The sequence below is a fragment of the Capra hircus genome, chromosome 8 (genome assembly GCF_001704415.2).
Source record: "Capra hircus breed San Clemente chromosome 8, ASM170441v1, whole genome shotgun sequence".
Lineage (NCBI taxonomy): Eukaryota > Metazoa > Chordata > Mammalia > Artiodactyla > Bovidae > Capra > Capra hircus.
The window spans coordinates 70,558,467-70,575,593 of NC_030815.1; the positions used below are offsets into that span (position 1 = coordinate 70,558,467).

Sequence of the window (17,127 nt, forward strand, 5' to 3'; positions counted from 1 at the left end):
ATCTTATGCATCAATTATTTTATTAATAAAAATTAATCTGAGACATGCCACAGCCAATTAGAATTCCTGGTTAGCATAAACTATCTGGTTGGATTTTATATAATTTCACTAAAAGAAAAAGTCATAATAAGCACTTATCAAGAACTGATTGTGTGCAAGGCATTTTTCTAAGTGCCTTCCTTGCATCAAATCAGGTAAGCTTCACAAACAACCATCATGCAAAATACACACTGTGGTCATCATTATTTTGCTAATGAGGAAACCGAAGTTCAAAGAGGATGAGTGGATAGGACAAGGCTCCACAGCTAGTGAGTTGTGCTGCACTGAACTTAAGGAAGTCTGACTCCAGATTCTAAACTCTGAAACCTTTATAATGCAGAGTTGACACTTGAATTGGATCATGTGGTTACCTGAGTGTAAATAAATGAGTGATCATCCTTCAGTTCAGTCAGTTCAGTTCAGTTGCTTAGTCATGTCCGACTCTTTGCAACCCCATGGATCATAGCACACCAGGCCTCCCTGTCCATCAACAACTCCTGGAGTTCACTCAGACTCACGTTCATTGAGGCAGTGATGCCATCCAGCCATCTTATCCTCTGTCATCCCCTTCTCCTCCTGCCCCCAATCCCTCCCAGCATCAGAGTCTTTTCCAATGAGTCAGCTCTTCACATCAGGTGGACAAAGTACTGGAGTTTCAGCTTTAGCATCATTCCTTCCAAAGAAATTCCAGGGCTGATCTCCCTCAGAATGGACTTGTTGGATCTCCTTGCAGTCCAAGTGACTCTCCAGAGTCTTCTCCAACACCACAATTCAAAAGCATCAATTCTTCGGCACTCAGCCTTCTTCACAGTCCAACTCTCACATCCATACATGACCGCAGGAAAAACCATAGCCTTGACTAGACTGACCTTGGTCAGCAAAGTAATGCCTCTGCTTTTGAATATGCTGTCTGGGTTGGTCATAACTTTTCTTCCAAGGAGTAAGCGTCTTAATTTCACGGCTGCAGTCACCATCTGCAGTGATTTTGGAGCCCCCCAAAATAAAGTCTTACACTGTTTCCACTGTTTCCCCATCTATTTGCCATGAAGTGATGGGACCAGATGCCATGATCTTCGTTTTCTGAATGTTGAGCTTTATCCTTAGGCTTCCTGAAATAATGAAAATATCACACAGACATCTATTACTGCTTTGGGGTCACCTAAGCCGAAGTCTCTGCTTTAAAATCTAGATACCAATTAGTATCCTGAGCTCTGCCTTGGATGATTGGGTGCATACTCCACAGCATCTTTAAGGAACCCAAAGAACGCTAAGAGACAACCCTGATGTGGTAACTGGTAATAAACAGAAATGGGGCAAACTTCCCCAGTGTTCTCATAACCTAACCAGAATTTTGTTTGAAAATGACTGGCCTTATTTTCTAGATTCTACATGTATGTGTTAATATATGATATTTGTTTTTCTGACTTCTCTCTGTTTGACAGTCTCTAGCTCCATCCACATCTCTACAAACGACCTAATTTTGTTCTTTTTATGGCTGAGTAATATTCCATTGTATATATGTATCACATCTTCTTTATTCATTCCTCTGTTGATGGTCTGATTTGCAAAACAGAAACAGAGACATGGGCATAGAGAATAAATATACGGATACCAAGAGGAATGGGGAGGTGGGAGCCACTGGAAGATTGGGATTAACACATTTACGCTATCGACACTTTGTATAAAGCAGATAACTAATGAGAACCTACTGCATAGCACAGGGAACTCTACTTAATGCACTGTGGTGACCGGAATGGGAAGGAAGTCCCAAAGGGAAGGGGTATATGCATGTGTGTGCTAAGTTGCTTCAGTTGTGTCTGACTCTTTGCGACCATGTAGACTGTAGCCCACCAGGCTCCTCTGTCCGTGGGGATTCTCCAGGCCAGAATGCTGGAGTGGGTTGTCAATCTCACCCCCAGGGGATCTTCCTGACTCGGATCAAAGCTGCATCTCATGTTTTCTGCATTGGCAGATGGGTTCTTTACCACTAGTGCCACCTGGGAAGCCCAGATATATGTCTGCTGCTGCTACTCCTGCTAAGTCGCTTCAGTCGTGTCCGACTCTGTGCGACCCCATAGACGGCAGTCCACCAGGCTTCCCCATCCCTGGGATTCTCCAGGCAAGAACACTGGAGTGGGTTGCCATTTCCTTCTCCAATGCATGAAAGTGAAAAGTGGAAGTGAAGTCGCTCAGCCGTGTCTGACTCTTAGCGACCCCACGGACAGCAGCCTGCCAGGCTCTTCCATCCACAGGATTTTCCAGGCAAGAGTACTGGAGTGGGGTGCCAGTGCCTTCTCCAGGGAGAACAGTATGAAGATTCCTTGAAAAACTAAAGGCAAAGTTATCATATGATCCAGCAATCCCACTCCTGGGCATATATACAAAACTGATGAACATTCTAATTCAAAAAGATACATGCATCCCAGTGTTTATGGTGGCACTATTTACAATAGCCAAGATGTGGAAACAACCTAAATAACCACCAACAGATAAATGGATAAAGAAGATGTGGTATATAAATATAATGGAATATTACTGTCATAAAAAAGAATAAAATAATGCCATTTGCTGTGACATAAATAGACCTAGAGATTATGACACTAATGAAGTAAATCAGACAGACATACATAATCACTTATGTCTACGTATGGCCAATCCATTTTGCTGTACAGTAGAATCTAACACAACATTGTAAAGCAACTATACTCCGATAAAAATTAATTTAAAAAAAGAACTGGGCTTGTTTAAAAGAGAAACACCTCACCCAATGGTCTATTAACCTGCAAATATGTATTTAGGGACATTTGAAGTTGTTCTATTTACCTAATCATTACTAATGGCTACTTTGGATCTATGACAGCTCAACGTGTAAATATGGCTCTTAGACATTTCTCAAGGTATGATACTGGCCCAGTCGACCAGAACAGCTTCTTAAGAGAACAGGATTTCCTTGAAGCAAAATCTGAATATCAAACAGAGCTCAGAAGGCTTTAGGAATTTCTTAGTGGGTCATTTTGAACTGCTTCTCCTCAAGCTAAATGCCAAAATTTACCAGGAAATTTGGGTCCCACTAAGAAGAGTTGACTTATTGGAAAAGACTCTGATGCTGGAAGGGATTGGGGGCAGGAGGAGAAGGGGACGACAGAGGAAGAGATGGCTGGATGGCATCACGGACTCGATGGACGTGAGTCTGAGTGAACTCCGGGAGTTGGTGATGGACAGGGAGGCCTGGCGTGCTGCGATTCATGGGGTCGCAAAGAGTCGGACACGACTGAGCAACTGAACTGAACTGAAGATCTGAACATTGATAAACATGAAAGTCAGACACTGATTTTTAGAAAATGAAAACAGGGTCAGCACAATTCTTCATGGGCAATAAAAAGATAATAAGCAAAGAGACATAATTCAAAAACAGTCTGTGCAGCCAAACCAAATAGACTAGGTAGCAAAGTTATGATAGTATTGATTACTAAACAGTACACTAGAAATCGCTGATATTGTTCAGAGGGAACACAGATGTTATTTCAATATATTATAGTGTATTGAGAAATGATTAGCTTGTCTGGTGATGCTCACCGCTGACATTTCTGGGGATCCTAACATCTTCCAAAGAATCGCCTGCCCTTCTCTGCTGTGCCAATGAGGCATAGTTTCCATGGCCCTGCTCAGATCCCATGCTAGTTGGACCATATTCAACAAAGTGGAGATTCCCAAGTGGTGCAGTGGTAAAGAATCCGCCTGCCAACGCAGGAAATGCAAGAGATGCAGATTCAATCTCTGGGTCAGGAAGACCCTCTGGAGAAGGAAATGGCAACCTACTCCAGTATTCTTGCCTGGGAAATCCCATGGACAGAGGAGCTTGGCAGACTACAGTCCATGAGGTCTCAAAGAGTTGGACACAACCTAGCATGCATGTGGCAAAGTGCCACAAACTGGGGACCTTAAAACAACAGAATTTTTTTTCTGTTACATTCTGGAGGCCGTAAGTGTGAAAACAACGAGCAGGGCTGTGCTCCTTCTGAAATCTGCAGGGGAGGAGGTTTCCCTAACTCTTCCAGCTCCTTGTGTTGTTGACAGTCCTTGGGCATCCTTGGATTCCGAGGCATCTCTCCAGTCTCTGCCTCTGTCATCTCATGGCCTTCTCTCCTCATGTGTGTGTGTATGGGTGTATGTGTGTATGGGTGTGTGTGTGTGTGTGTGTATGGGTGTGTGTGTGTGTATGGGTGTGTGTGTGTATGGGTGTGTGTGTGTGTGTATGGATGTGTGTGTGTGCGTATGGGTGTGTGTGCGTATGTGTGTGTGTATTGGTGTGTGTGTGTATGGGGGTGTGTGTGTGTATGGGGGTGTGTGTATGTGTGTATGGGTGTGTGTGTGTATTGGTGTGTGTGTGTATGGGTGTGTGTGTATGTGTGTATGGGTGTGTGTGTGTATATTGGGGTGTGTGTGTGTGTGTATGGGTGTGTGTGTGTATGGGTGTGTGTGTGTATATTGGTGTGTGTGTGTGTGTATGGGTGTGTGATTACATGGTCTTCCCTGCCTGAATCTCCCTCTGCCCTTCTTATGAGGACACCAGTCATGTTATAGTAAGGATCCACCCTAATCCAGTATATCCTTAATGAATTACATCCTCAAAACCCCCGTTTCCACTTGTCCCTGTAGCTCTCATCTATTCCTCACCATATATTCTCTCCTGTTATTGGCTGGTACTATTCTCTGTATGTCTTGCGTCCCTAATTTTACTGTATCTCTTTGACTGGTAAATAATTTTTACTCAAACTCCACAAAGCACTGGAAATAGTGACATGATATCAGTGGCACCTTCTAATCTTAGAGCAACTTTATACTATTCAAAATTCTTTCCTATACATCATCAAACATGATTCTGTCAATATCCCTGTGGATAGCTGGCATTATCCTAGTTTTATGTCCACGGGAATTAAGATGCACAGAGGGGTAGCGAGACATGTGGCTTGGGCTCAGCCAAAGTGCCTTCTGTTGAAAAATGTCTCTTCCCTCCCCCTCATTCCCTATAAATTGATTTTTAATGAGTCAAGAGTCTCTTTGGCCGAGGGGAACCCTCTCCTTGGACGTTGCAAAGCAACCGAACCCATGTTCCACAGCTACTGAGCCTGTGCTCTAGAGGCAGGGAGCTGCAACCACTGAGTCCATGTCCCACAGCTACTGAAGCTCAAGTGCTCAAGAGCCTGTGATCTACAAGAAGGGAAGTCACCACGATGAGAAGTTCGTGCACTGCAGCTAGAGAGTAGCCCTGGCTCGCCGCACTTAGAGAAAAGTCCTGGCAGCAACAAAGACCCAGCACAGCCAAAAATGAAATAAATAGAATTATATATATAATTCTCCATACTCTGAAGGCAAAGTGAGAAACAAAGTGAGATATGTATAAACCCAAGGTCTCCCTGTTCCACTGGCACAGCAGTTGGAAGAAAGTCGCAAAGCCACCCAACCCTCCTTCTGTTTTCTTGAGCACCTCCCACCCTTTCCCTCCAGCATAACAATGGAAAACCTCAACTTTTCTTAGACTTCTAACCCCATCCCCTACCCTTTCAGTCTAAGAAGTAGCTGCTCCTCCTCTGTTTTTTGTTTTAATAATAAGTATCCAAATAGGAAAAGGGATACGTCAAGACTGTATATTGTCACTCTGCTTATTTAACTTATATGCAGAGTACATCATGAGAAACGTTGGGCTGGAGGAAGCACAAGCTGGAATCAAGATTGCTGGGAGAAATATCAATAACTTCAGATATGCAGATGACACCACCCTTATGGCAGAAAGTGAAGAAGAACTAAAAGAGCCTCTTGATGAAAGTGAAAGAGGAGAGTGAAAAAGTTGGCTTAAAGCTCAACATTCAGAAAACTAAGATCATGGCATCTGGTCCCATCACTTCATGGCAAATAGATGGGGAAACAGCAGAAACAGTAGCTGACTTTATTTTTTGGGGCTCCAAAATCACTGCAGATGGTGACTGCAGCCATGAAATTAAAAGACACTTACTCCTTGGAAGGAAAGTTATGACCAACCTAGACAGCATATTAAAAAGCAGAGACATTACTTTGCCAACAAAGGTCCATCTAGTCAAGACTATGGTTTTTCCTGTGGTCATGTATGGATGTGAGAGTTGGACTGTGAAGAAAGCTGAGTGCTGAAGAATTGATGCTTTTGAACTGTGGTGTTGGAGAAGACTCGAGGGTCCTTTGGACTGCAAGATCCACCCAGTCCATCCTAAGGGAGATCAGTCCTGGGTGTTCATTGGAAGGACTGATGTTGAAGCTGAAACTCCAATATTTTGGTCACCAGATGTGAAGAGCTGACTCATTGGAAAAGACTCTGATGCTGGGAAAGATTGAGGGCAGGAGGAGAAGGGAATGATAGAGGATGAGATGGCTGGATGGCATCACCGACTCGATGGACATGGGTTTGGGTAAACTCCGGGGGTTGGTGATGGACAGGGAGGCCTGGCGTGCTGCGGTTCATGGGGTGGCAAAGAGTCGGGCACGACTGAGCGACTGAACTGAACTGAATAAGTATCCAGTGGGAACTCCTTCAGCATCCTCCACCTACCCTGCAAATGGCTAGAGGTGGGGATGGTAGAAGAAAGGAGGTGGGTGTGAGCAGAAACAGGAGTCAGTGCCCTCCTGAGCATGCACAAGTACTAGATACAGGTCCCCAGTCTCCAGACTCAGGGGTGCGCAGGATGGAGGCCGTCCTGCTCTGAGCCGGAGGAGGGCAGACGGAGGAGCCCTGGCTCAGGAAGAGGCTCTCCTACTGCGAAAGCCTGCTGTGGCCACCTGCTGCCATTGTCTTTCTCTCTTTCCTGGGACTCACAAATGAGAGCTTGAAAAATTATAATCAGCTTAGAGAAGACAGAAGGGGTCCTTCTCTGGTGGCTCAGATGGTAAGGAATCTGCCTGTAATGCGGGAGACCCGGATTCAATACCTGGGTTGGGAAGATTCCCTGGAGAAGGGAATGGCAACCTACTCCAGTATTCTTGACTGGAGAATTCCAGGGACAGAGGAGCCTGGTGGGCTACAGTCCATGGCGTTGCGAAGAGTCAGAGATAACTGAGCGCCTAACACTTTCTTTTCACTTTCTGGTGGGTTGGGGAGAAGTGGAGGGAGGAAGAGGAGAGACAGAGACAGAAAAAAAAAATAAAGGAAAGAGATAATAAGAAAATTCTAAGTAGAAAAACTTAACAGATTTTTCCAGTGGTAAGCTCAAATGTGAGATGCTCTACTACTTCAAATGGATGCATAGTAACCAGGCTTTTTGACTCTAAATTCTCACTTTGATTCTTTTGCCTCATGATTTTCTATTCTCATCGCTGGGCATCATCAGGCAGTGAGCAGTAAGAAAGGTGATTTAAAAGAGAGAGAGAAGTTGTATCAACAATGGAACAATTAAAGTTGAAAGGCTCTCCAAGTTTAGAAGGACAATCTGTTTGCACAGGTGAAGAGTGCAAAGAAAATTGGGGGAGCAGGCTAAGACGGTGGCTGAGGCCCTTAGAGGGAGCTTAAAACTCTAAATAAAAAGGTAAGTGGAAGAGTAAGATTTCAGGCAGTGAGATTCTGTCTGCCCTGCATGCCCACTCTCTGCGCACGCCTGTGCTCTGGGACATCCACAGGTGAACACACACGCACTCAAAGCTTCTCCAGCATTCCCAGACCTAGGGTCTAGCTGGAGTCCAAGGACTGGAGCTCTGAGTAGGATCAAGCAGGGGCAACTTCACTGCTGGGGGTCGCATGAAATCCCAGGATCCTCATTCAGAAGTGAACACCAAATCTTTAAAAATGTGCCACAAGTCTTGAGGATTCTAGAAGCCTTAAAACTCGAAAATTAATGAGGGATTCAGGCCATGGGTTCTTGTGCTGTGCTACTATGATAAAATAGATCAGAGATAATAAAATTTATGAGTCTGGGACTTCCCTGCCTGTCTAGAAATTTAAGACTTCACCTTCCAATTCAGGAGATGCAGGTTCAGTCCCTGGTTGGGGGTGAAGATCCCATGTTTCCTGGGGCCAAAAGATCAAAATGTAAAAAACAGAAGCAATATTGTAAAAAATCAGATAATGACTTTTATAATGATCCACATCAAATCATCTTAAAGAAATAAAAGGTTATTAGCCTGGAAAAGCCAGTAAAGGGCTGGAATCTAGAGAACTGAAGTGCCACCCATACCTTTTCCCTGAGTAAAGTGCTGTCCTGACCATCTCCTTCTCCTGAAAGTGTTTCTAGGCTTCCAGACTCCAAGGTGCATACAGATTACTTGGGATACTGATAACAGAAAGATTCTGATTGAGTAGTTCAAAGGCAGACCTTGAGATCTTGCTTTCATAGAAAGCAAGTAGTCTACAGAATACCTTTGCATGAATTAGAAAGATGTACCCTTTTCTGAGCAGCCTGCAAGGGCTTTTGCGAAGAGAATCCTTCTCCCATGTGAACTGGCTAGTGATAAGTAGTTTGGATTTCAGCCCCTGCACTCTTTTGAACAGTACCTTTGAACAGTACGCAAGCTGCCCAACTGTACAGGGCCGTCCTGAAACCTCACATGCAGCTCTCTCCTAGACTACCGCTAAGACAGCCCTGCTCATGGTGCATCGGGGATAGTCTGCTACTCCCTCTCCTTAATGGTACTACTCAGCGAGTTCACCAAGTCATACTTTCTAGCTCTTATTCTTGCATAGGAGACTGCCAGAATGACACGTGGGAGTGAACTGATTCCTTCTCCTACTTAAGGAGAGTTTGGCCCTTTAAGGGTTCCTCACTCTCCAATGCTCGCTTACTCAGCCTAGAGCCCTAAGCAGGGGCCATATCATTGTTCCCCATTCACTGCTTCTGCTGGAGTCCTTGCATTTGAAGTTTTATACCTGGTGGCATGTATTAATCCAGGATCTAAACAATCAAACTCCTGTGCCTATTTTCGTATGTGATTATTATCTGGTTTGCTCAAGTCTTTTGTTTCTCATCAACTATAACTCTTTCTTTATAGGGGATTGGACATAAAAGCAGAGAGCCAAGGACCTGAAATTTCACTAAGCTGTCTGTTTACCTTGGATGGCCGGATCCAGCACAGTGCCGGACTTGGAAAAATTGTCCTAGTCACGCCTCTGCCCACGTTGCCTTGTCCTGTCCTAATTATTGGAGAGAAGTCAAAAATATTTGTCTACCAGTGTGGCCAAATTCTTTTCTTTATAGGCTCTTAAGGTCACGTGAGGAGAAACAAGGAACCAGTTAGGAGGGCTACCCTAGCGAAAATAATCTCAGTTGCCCTGGGCTTTATTCAAAGCGTTTGGTGCTGGCTCTTCACATATCTGGCTTCCCTGAAGGCTTAGCGGCAAAGAATCTGCCTGCAATGCAAGAGATGCGGGAGACACAAGTTTGATTCCTGGGTAGAGAAGATCCCCTGGAGGAGGGGACGGCAACCCGCTCTAATATTCTTGCCTGGAGAATCCCATGGACAGAGGAGCCTGGGGGCTACAGACTACAGGGTTGCAAAGAGCTGGACGCGACTGAAGCGACTGCGCATGCACACACACATTCACATGTCTCTGGAAAAGAAACTTTCGGCCAAGGACAGAAAATTCTAGTTTCTCTACGTAGCAGATAAAAGAAGCAACAAAGTAGGATATAAAGATTTCCAGGCTAGCAATTTGAAGCTTTCTATTCTATTCTTTGATTTTCCTCGGTTAAATCTATGTGTATGTGTTAGTCTTCCCCGATAGCTCAGTTGGTAAAGAATCCGCCTGCAATGTAGGAGACCCCCATTCGACTCCTGGGTCAGGAAGATCTGCTGGAGAAAGGATAGGCTCCCCACTCCAGTATTCTGGCCAGGAGAATTCCATGGACTGTATAGTCCATGGGGTCGTAAAGACTCGGACACGAGTGAGCGACTTTCACTGGCACGAGTTAGTCGCTCAGTCGTGTCTGACTCTTTGCAACCCCATGGACTGTAGCCTACCAGGCTCCTCTATCCATTGGATCCTCCAGACAAGAATACTGAAATGGGTTGCCACTGCATACTCCAGGGGATCTTCAGTGAAGCAACAGAACTACATAACGTGGATGATTACTTTTAGTTTTTAAATTGTAAGAATCTATGAAGTTTGGTGGCTTTTGCTTTTTTTTTCTGTTAAAGTAAATTTATGAACTTAGAAAAAAAGTATTGCATATTAAAAGACGGTGGAATGAATGTGTATATGTTGAGGTGCAGCTTTCCTAGGGCCCTCTCTGCCAGGTGGCCTCATCCCTTTACCAAAGCTTCGCTCTGTTGGAGAGCTTCTCCATCTAGCTCCCTCAGCTTCCTGTACTTGCTCCCTCCATGTCCTTTTTAGACTTCTCCTTGGAGAGAGCCACCCCCAGCTACTTCTACTCCTTTACTAACCCTCAAAATTACCCATTCTGAGAGTTCCACTGGCTTCCTGCTGGGATCATGACTTATATAGACCCCATTTGTAAAAAAGTCACTGAGAGCTGCCAACTTCTGCGGTGGTGGAGGTTTAGTCGCTAAGTCATGTCTGACTCTTTGCAACCCCATGTCCTCCCTTCGCCCCTTTTCCCCTACAAGTAGGTGTGTGCTTAGTTGCTAAGTCGTGTCCAACTCTTTTGTAGCCCCATGGACTGCAGCTCCTCAGGCTTCTCTGTCCACGGGATTTCCCAGGCAAGAATACTGGAGTGGGTTGCCGTTTCCTTCTCCAGGGTTTCTTCTCGACCCAGGGATCAAACCCCAGTCTCCTGTACTGGCAGGTGGATTCTTTACCGTTGAGCCACCTGGGAAGCCCCTTTGGCTCAAACCCCCCACATAATCTGTAGCCATTATTTACTCCTCACCCCCATCCTGACTGCCATCCAGTATCCCCCTGATCACCGTGCTCTGCTATTTTCCCTCTTTGTCACTTTAATTCAGCCACAGAAGCCTCCTAGTTGTTCCACAGACTGCTAGACATTTTCCTGCTTAAAGCCTCATTTGGTTCTTTCTCTTATCTGGATCACTCTTCTCCAAGATGGTTTCTTGGCAAAACTGCCCATCAGAACCCAACGTTCTCATTTATCTTGCTCAACAGTCTCTCTCTCTCTCTCTTTTTTTCATAGCAACACTATCTTTGAATATGCCGTATGGTTTACTTATATATAGTGCTTATTGTTTATTGTTTGTGCCATCGCCATTGCCCTGTCCAAGGCTAGTAGACTTTGTTTATTCACTGATGTATCTTAAACATCTAGAACACGTCTGAGACATCTTAGTGACTCACTATATATTTGCTAATTGAAAATTATTTTTAAAATTTCTGTAATTGAGCAAAAAGTAGATGCAAAATGATAGGTATCATGTATACATATATATCCATTACTCAGCTCAATTAAAAAAATGACATAACCTTTACCTTTGAAATCTTTCTGTGCACCTCCCTGCATCGCTTCCTGTCTTCTTACCACTCAGAGGGGAATCCTGCCATTTCCACCTTATCATTCCTTTGCTTGTCTTCATAGTTTCACCAAATATGTTAGCATCTATAAACAACATTTTGTTCAGATTTATATTTATTTGATGTATATATATTATATATACTTATCATTGATGGCTCAGATGGTAAAGAATCTGCCTGCAATTCAGGACATCCAGGTTTGATCCCTGGGTCAGGAAGATCCCCTGGAGAAGGAAATGGCAACCCACTCCAGTATTCTTGCCTGGAGAATTCCATGGACAGAGGACCCTGGCGGGCTAGGGTCCAAGGGGTCGAAAAGAGTCAGACATGTCTGAGCAACTAACACTTTCACTTTTTTATTCATATCATTACAAAATGCCATAGGCATTCTTTTTTTTCACTTTTCTCATTAATGTTAATTTCTCTATTTTTTAAAATTATGGTAAGAACACCGACATGAAACCTAGTCTCTTAATAGATTTTAAATATGCGATACAATATGATTAACCACAAGCAAATGTTGCACAGCAGATCTCTAGAACTCATCCATCTTGTATAGCTGAAATTTACTTGCTTTTCTTGGTTAACATTATGTTCTTAAAGTTCAACTTTGTTTTGGCATATAACTGTACTTCACTCCCTTCTCTGCTACAAAGTACTTCACTATAAGACAATGCCATAATGTTTTTTCTTTTTTTATTTAATTCGGGTCTGGGCTAATTTATTTAAGGAACTATTTAACAATAATGGGCTCAGATATTTGAATGCCCTATGATGCTGTGATTAATTAAGGAACTGCTGATCCTAAAACTACACAACCAAAAGGGAATGAGGGAAGGATCACAAGTCTGAATGCCAAATTCAAAGCCATGTATCAATAACTTCCTTCTTACTTTTGCAATATCTATAATGTAGAGGGAAAAGGAATAAAAATTATATGAGTAATGATAAATTAAAAAGTGCATACAGAACTAGGAAAATATTTTTGTTAGATTTGTTACTTACTCCAGTTAAATAAGATGTTTGTAAAGAAAAGCTTAAGGCAGAAAACTAGTTACATTGCTGCTGAACTTCTTGACACCAAAAGAAAGAATACCAGTCTACTTCCCTGGTTTATTTGTCTTAAGACATGTTATCTTGTAACTTGAACATCTAAGTTATGCCTTGAAAATTCAAAGCAAAAAGTAAAATCATACGGAAAACCCGAAACGTCAATACATCTAAACAGACGTTTGCTTGTAGTTTTTGGTATCCAAAACCTTTTTTCCACACATAGCGCAGATGCCCTTTTTGTAGGCACAGCCCTGGCAATAATGAGAACCCGGTTGGTGTACAGAACTTTTACAAATTCTGCAAGTGGAGAACTTATTCTTTCCATACGGATCAAACCTTGCTTTTTTTGAGGTCAAAGCCTTATTTTCGTTCAGCTTTCTTCCACCACTTTCTGTGGTATTCCTTGCACCATCTTTCCATGTATCTGGAGTGATAACAGTACCAAGTTTCTTTCCACATTTTTCGCACACCATCCTTTCGCGATGATACCCTCAGCCGCAGAACAAGCAGCAGCTGGAAGATATCAACACTACAGCCAAGAAAGGCTGCCATAATGTTTTAATACTAATACTGTTGATGAAGACTTGTGCGCTTTCCACTGTTTTTTTCTTGCTATTGCAGAAATGCTACTGTCTTTCTTTCATCTGTATCCCCAGGGCTTGTATGCAAGAGTTTCTCTAGCATAACAGACCTAGGAGTAAAATTGCTGAGTCATATGGCTTGTACATCTTTAGCATTACTGAGAATGTCAGATTGATTTTCAAAGTAACTGTACCAATTTGCCCAGCTCCCAGTGTTCTGGTTGCTCACATCTTTGTAGAAACTTGATGTTGAAAGAATTTAAAATTTTTGCTAGTCTAATAAGTGAGAAATCTCTTATCACAGTTTAAATTTTTATTTCTCACTGATTATTTTCTCATGTTTATTGGCTACTTGGCTTTTCTCTTCTACAACATGTCTGTTTGAATCTTTTGCCCATTTTTTGGATGATTTATGTTTTCCATAGTATGTAGAAATTCTTTATTCTTTATATATATGTACTATATATAATATCTTTTCTCAATTTGTAGTTTTAATGATATCCTTTAATTAATTTAAGCTCTTAATTTTACTGTAGTCTTTTCTAGTTTATAGCTTTGTTTCTTGTTTAAGAAATCCTTTCCTATCCCTACATCATAAATATACTCTCTTACATAGGTCTCTGAAAGTGTTATAGTTTTGTCCTTCACATTCAAGTCTTGAACCTACATGGAATTGATTTTTGTGAATTGTGTGAGATAGAGGTCGAATTTCAGTTTTTCTATATGGTATCTAATTTCCCCAGCAGACTCATTGGAAAAGACCCTGATGCTGGAAAAGATTGAGGCCAGGAGGAGAAGGGGGTGACAGAGGGGGAGATAGTTGGATGGCATCACTCACTCAGTGGACCTGAATCTGAGCAAACTCCTGCAAACAGTGAAGAACAGGGAAGCTTGACATGCTGCAGTTTGTGGGGTCACAAAGAGTTGGACACAACTGAATGATTGAAAAAGAGAAGGGAGCCCAAAGCTAAGTTTGCCCCTTCACTATTTTGATTCTGGGTCATAAAAGGTTTGCAAAGACTAATTCTTTTTTTTTTAATTAAAGTTTAGTTGATTCACAATGTTTTCATTGAATAGAGAAGTGATTCAGTTATATACATACACACACATATTCATATTCTTTTTCAAATTCTTTTACATTATTGGTTATTACAGGATTTTGAATATAGTTTCCTGTGTATACAGTACATCCTTATTTTTTATCTATTTTATTATAATGGTGTACATCTGTTAACCCCAGTTCCTATATTTATCCCCCTCCCCTTTTGCCTTGGGCTTTCCAGGTGGCACCAGTGGTAAAAGAATCTGCCTGCCAAAGCAAGAGGCACAGGAGACAAAGGTTCAATCCTTGGGTCGGGAAGATCCCCTGGAGTAGGAGATGGCAACTCGCTCCAGTGTTCTTGCCTGGGAAATTCCATGGTCAGAGAAGCCTGACGGGCTCCAGTCCACGGGGCCGCAGAGAGTCAGATGTGACCGAGCACACAGCTTTTCCCTTGGGTAACCGTAAGTTTGTTTTCTATGTGCATAGACTAATTTCTTGATTGTCAATGAATATTTTATTGCCCTCTTTCTCATTCATGTGAAATGAGCAGGACCCTGCATGGTGAGGGAAGTGAACTCTGAACTCTGATGATCTAGGTCTTCTGGGCCAGAGCACTTCCCACTTTCTGAGGCTGACTGTCTTTAATGTGATACGCCCGCCAGAGTGCGCCCCAAGTGATGGCAGAACCAGAGACATAAAGGTCTGAACTGATTTTGACCCCAAGGAGATAGCAACCAAAACGTTCTCTGGGAGCAGCTGCTTTAGTGAGCTAGTTCATTTAGAGACTCATGCATGGCTGACCTGAACACCTGTACTCTAGTGTGTTAGAAGAAAGTAAAAGGATGGCAGTGGTTTATGCATATCAGTGCTTCCACTGGCAAAAGCCTGCTGGGTGGCTTGACCTAACTTTACCAGAGGAAGGTAGGACTTTCTCTGATGATCAGCCTCTCTGGTAGGGCTTCCTGGGTCCCCTCCTCATTTTCTCTTATTGGAAATGCAGCTCTGGGAAGGAGGTATCTCTAAGGAAATAATCAGAGCAGTTGCTATGCAGCTTATAGGTTCCAACTCATGGTTTTAAACAAAAGCGTACTATTCCTAGTAATTTCTCTGTTTGGGCTTGTCTTCATTCTTGTTAAAGTCTTCCTTTCCCGTGTTCCTTTGAAAAAGGGTTTGTATGTACCGTGGCTTATGCTTTCAATGTCCCAGGTCTGCCGGGCAAATAAGACACTCTATCTCAATACATTCCCTTGGAGAAAGATTTTATTAGGCAAATACAGTATTAAGTCACCTTTTCATCAGAACGCATACAAAGATGTTTGGCCTTTTGTCCTTTTTCCTCCTTTGCCAAAGGAAATGATCCACTCACCTCCCTGAATTGTTCTTCGTGCGGGTTCACAGGAGGCAGATATCCTTAGGGGGAGGAGATGCGTCATCTGCTCAGAAGAAACTTTCAGGGTAGAGGCTTCTGGTTTTGATATTGTTGGCTGGAGCAGGCAGCATTTCTTTGGCTGTAAAACTGGGTACATTTAGAGACATAAACCTGGGGAAAAATTGAATCAGTGCCCTCGTGCTTGATACACAGAGTTTGCTTCTGAAGTGAGATAGTCACCGTAAGAAAGTAAAGAGCCTAAGCTATTCCATCTTGTAAAAGAACTCCATTTTGTAAAGGTTCCGGGCAAACAGACTTAGACTTTGTATATTGCCTAAACTTGCCCCACTGTGCGCGAGCCAATCAGCCCTTAGGTTAAACCTCCTGACTTTAAGTTCAAGAATTTGTGATTTACTTTGGAAGTAATGAGTTACATTTGTGATTTACCTTGGAAGTAATGATTTACCATGGAAATAAGAAAATCAATCAGAACCCAACACCTAACCCTTCCACAGAAGGTAACCAGTTAGACGTCTCCCAACCCGGAAAGTCCCGTTTTTCGAATTTTTCGCACGAGAATACCCTATATAAGCAATGTAACCCAAAGTTCGGGGCTCCTCTCCTTAGCCGCTGTGTCGGTAACGATGGGAGCCCCAGCTCGAGCTTGGTAATAACTCTCTTGCTTTTGCATCAGATAGCGGCTCCCCTGGTGGTCATTGGGAGATTTCACAACTTGGGCATAACAAAAGAAAGAAAGATAGAAAAAATCTCAGATTCCAGTGTAGGTAATGAATGGGCAACCACATGAATATATCAAAGAGGTAAAGTTATTGCTCAGTCTTCTCTCAGTCTTTTCCAGAGACTCAGGCTGTGTGTTTTGATTATTTTTCCCCTTTAAATTTATCTGGAAGTTCATTTAACATGATTTCCCTTAAATAAGATTATCATGGAAGCAAAGAATCAGATAGCAACATGACACAACTTTCTTCTGACTTTTGAAGCCTCTTGGGGCAGGCTCGGGCGCTGGCGACTCAGGTCAAGGTGGAATGGGGTTAAGAGGAAAGAAAGCAAGTTCTGGCTCTTGCTGCTTGTACGTGGAGACAGCAGAGCAGATGGGCAAAGACAGAGTCCCTTCCGAAGGTATGAGCTGATCCAGAAGACCTCTGTGAAGTCTTGTGGCTTGTTATGTTTCCGAAGTGCTCTCAGAGCCAAGAGAACAGTGGTCTGAAAGAAAAGGAGAGTGGTTAGGAACTGCGTGCCTAAGAGGGACCACGTTAACTTCGGTGGTCCTTCTTCCCACCCAGGGAACACACACACCTTTTGCCTTGGGTAACCACAAGTTTGTATTCTATGGTAGTTGGCTGCCCCATCTGGTGGACTTTGCAGTAGGCAGTGGGGAGAATGTTTTGTTTATGGAATTCAGCCTAAAGCCTGACCACTGTTTCTCCCAAGGGTAAAAGAACTCTCAAGAACACCCATAAGTTCCAATAGGCAAGTCCTCAGCACATTCATTTTGTTAAATTGGTTGCTTTTCTCACTAAATGTTGCACCGTTGTTATTTTTTCAAAAAGGCAACCATAAATAATCCTTGCCTCCTTGAACC

The 17,127-nt window shown here is 43.0% G+C and overlaps 1 pseudogene across 1 annotated transcript; it reads right to left on the minus strand.

Moving 5' to 3' along the window:
* LOC102179101 lies at positions 12,184-13,071 on the minus strand (annotated as a pseudogene). The gene has a single exon (XR_001296008.2). The product of XR_001296008.2 is annotated as a cysteine-rich PDZ-binding protein pseudogene (transcript).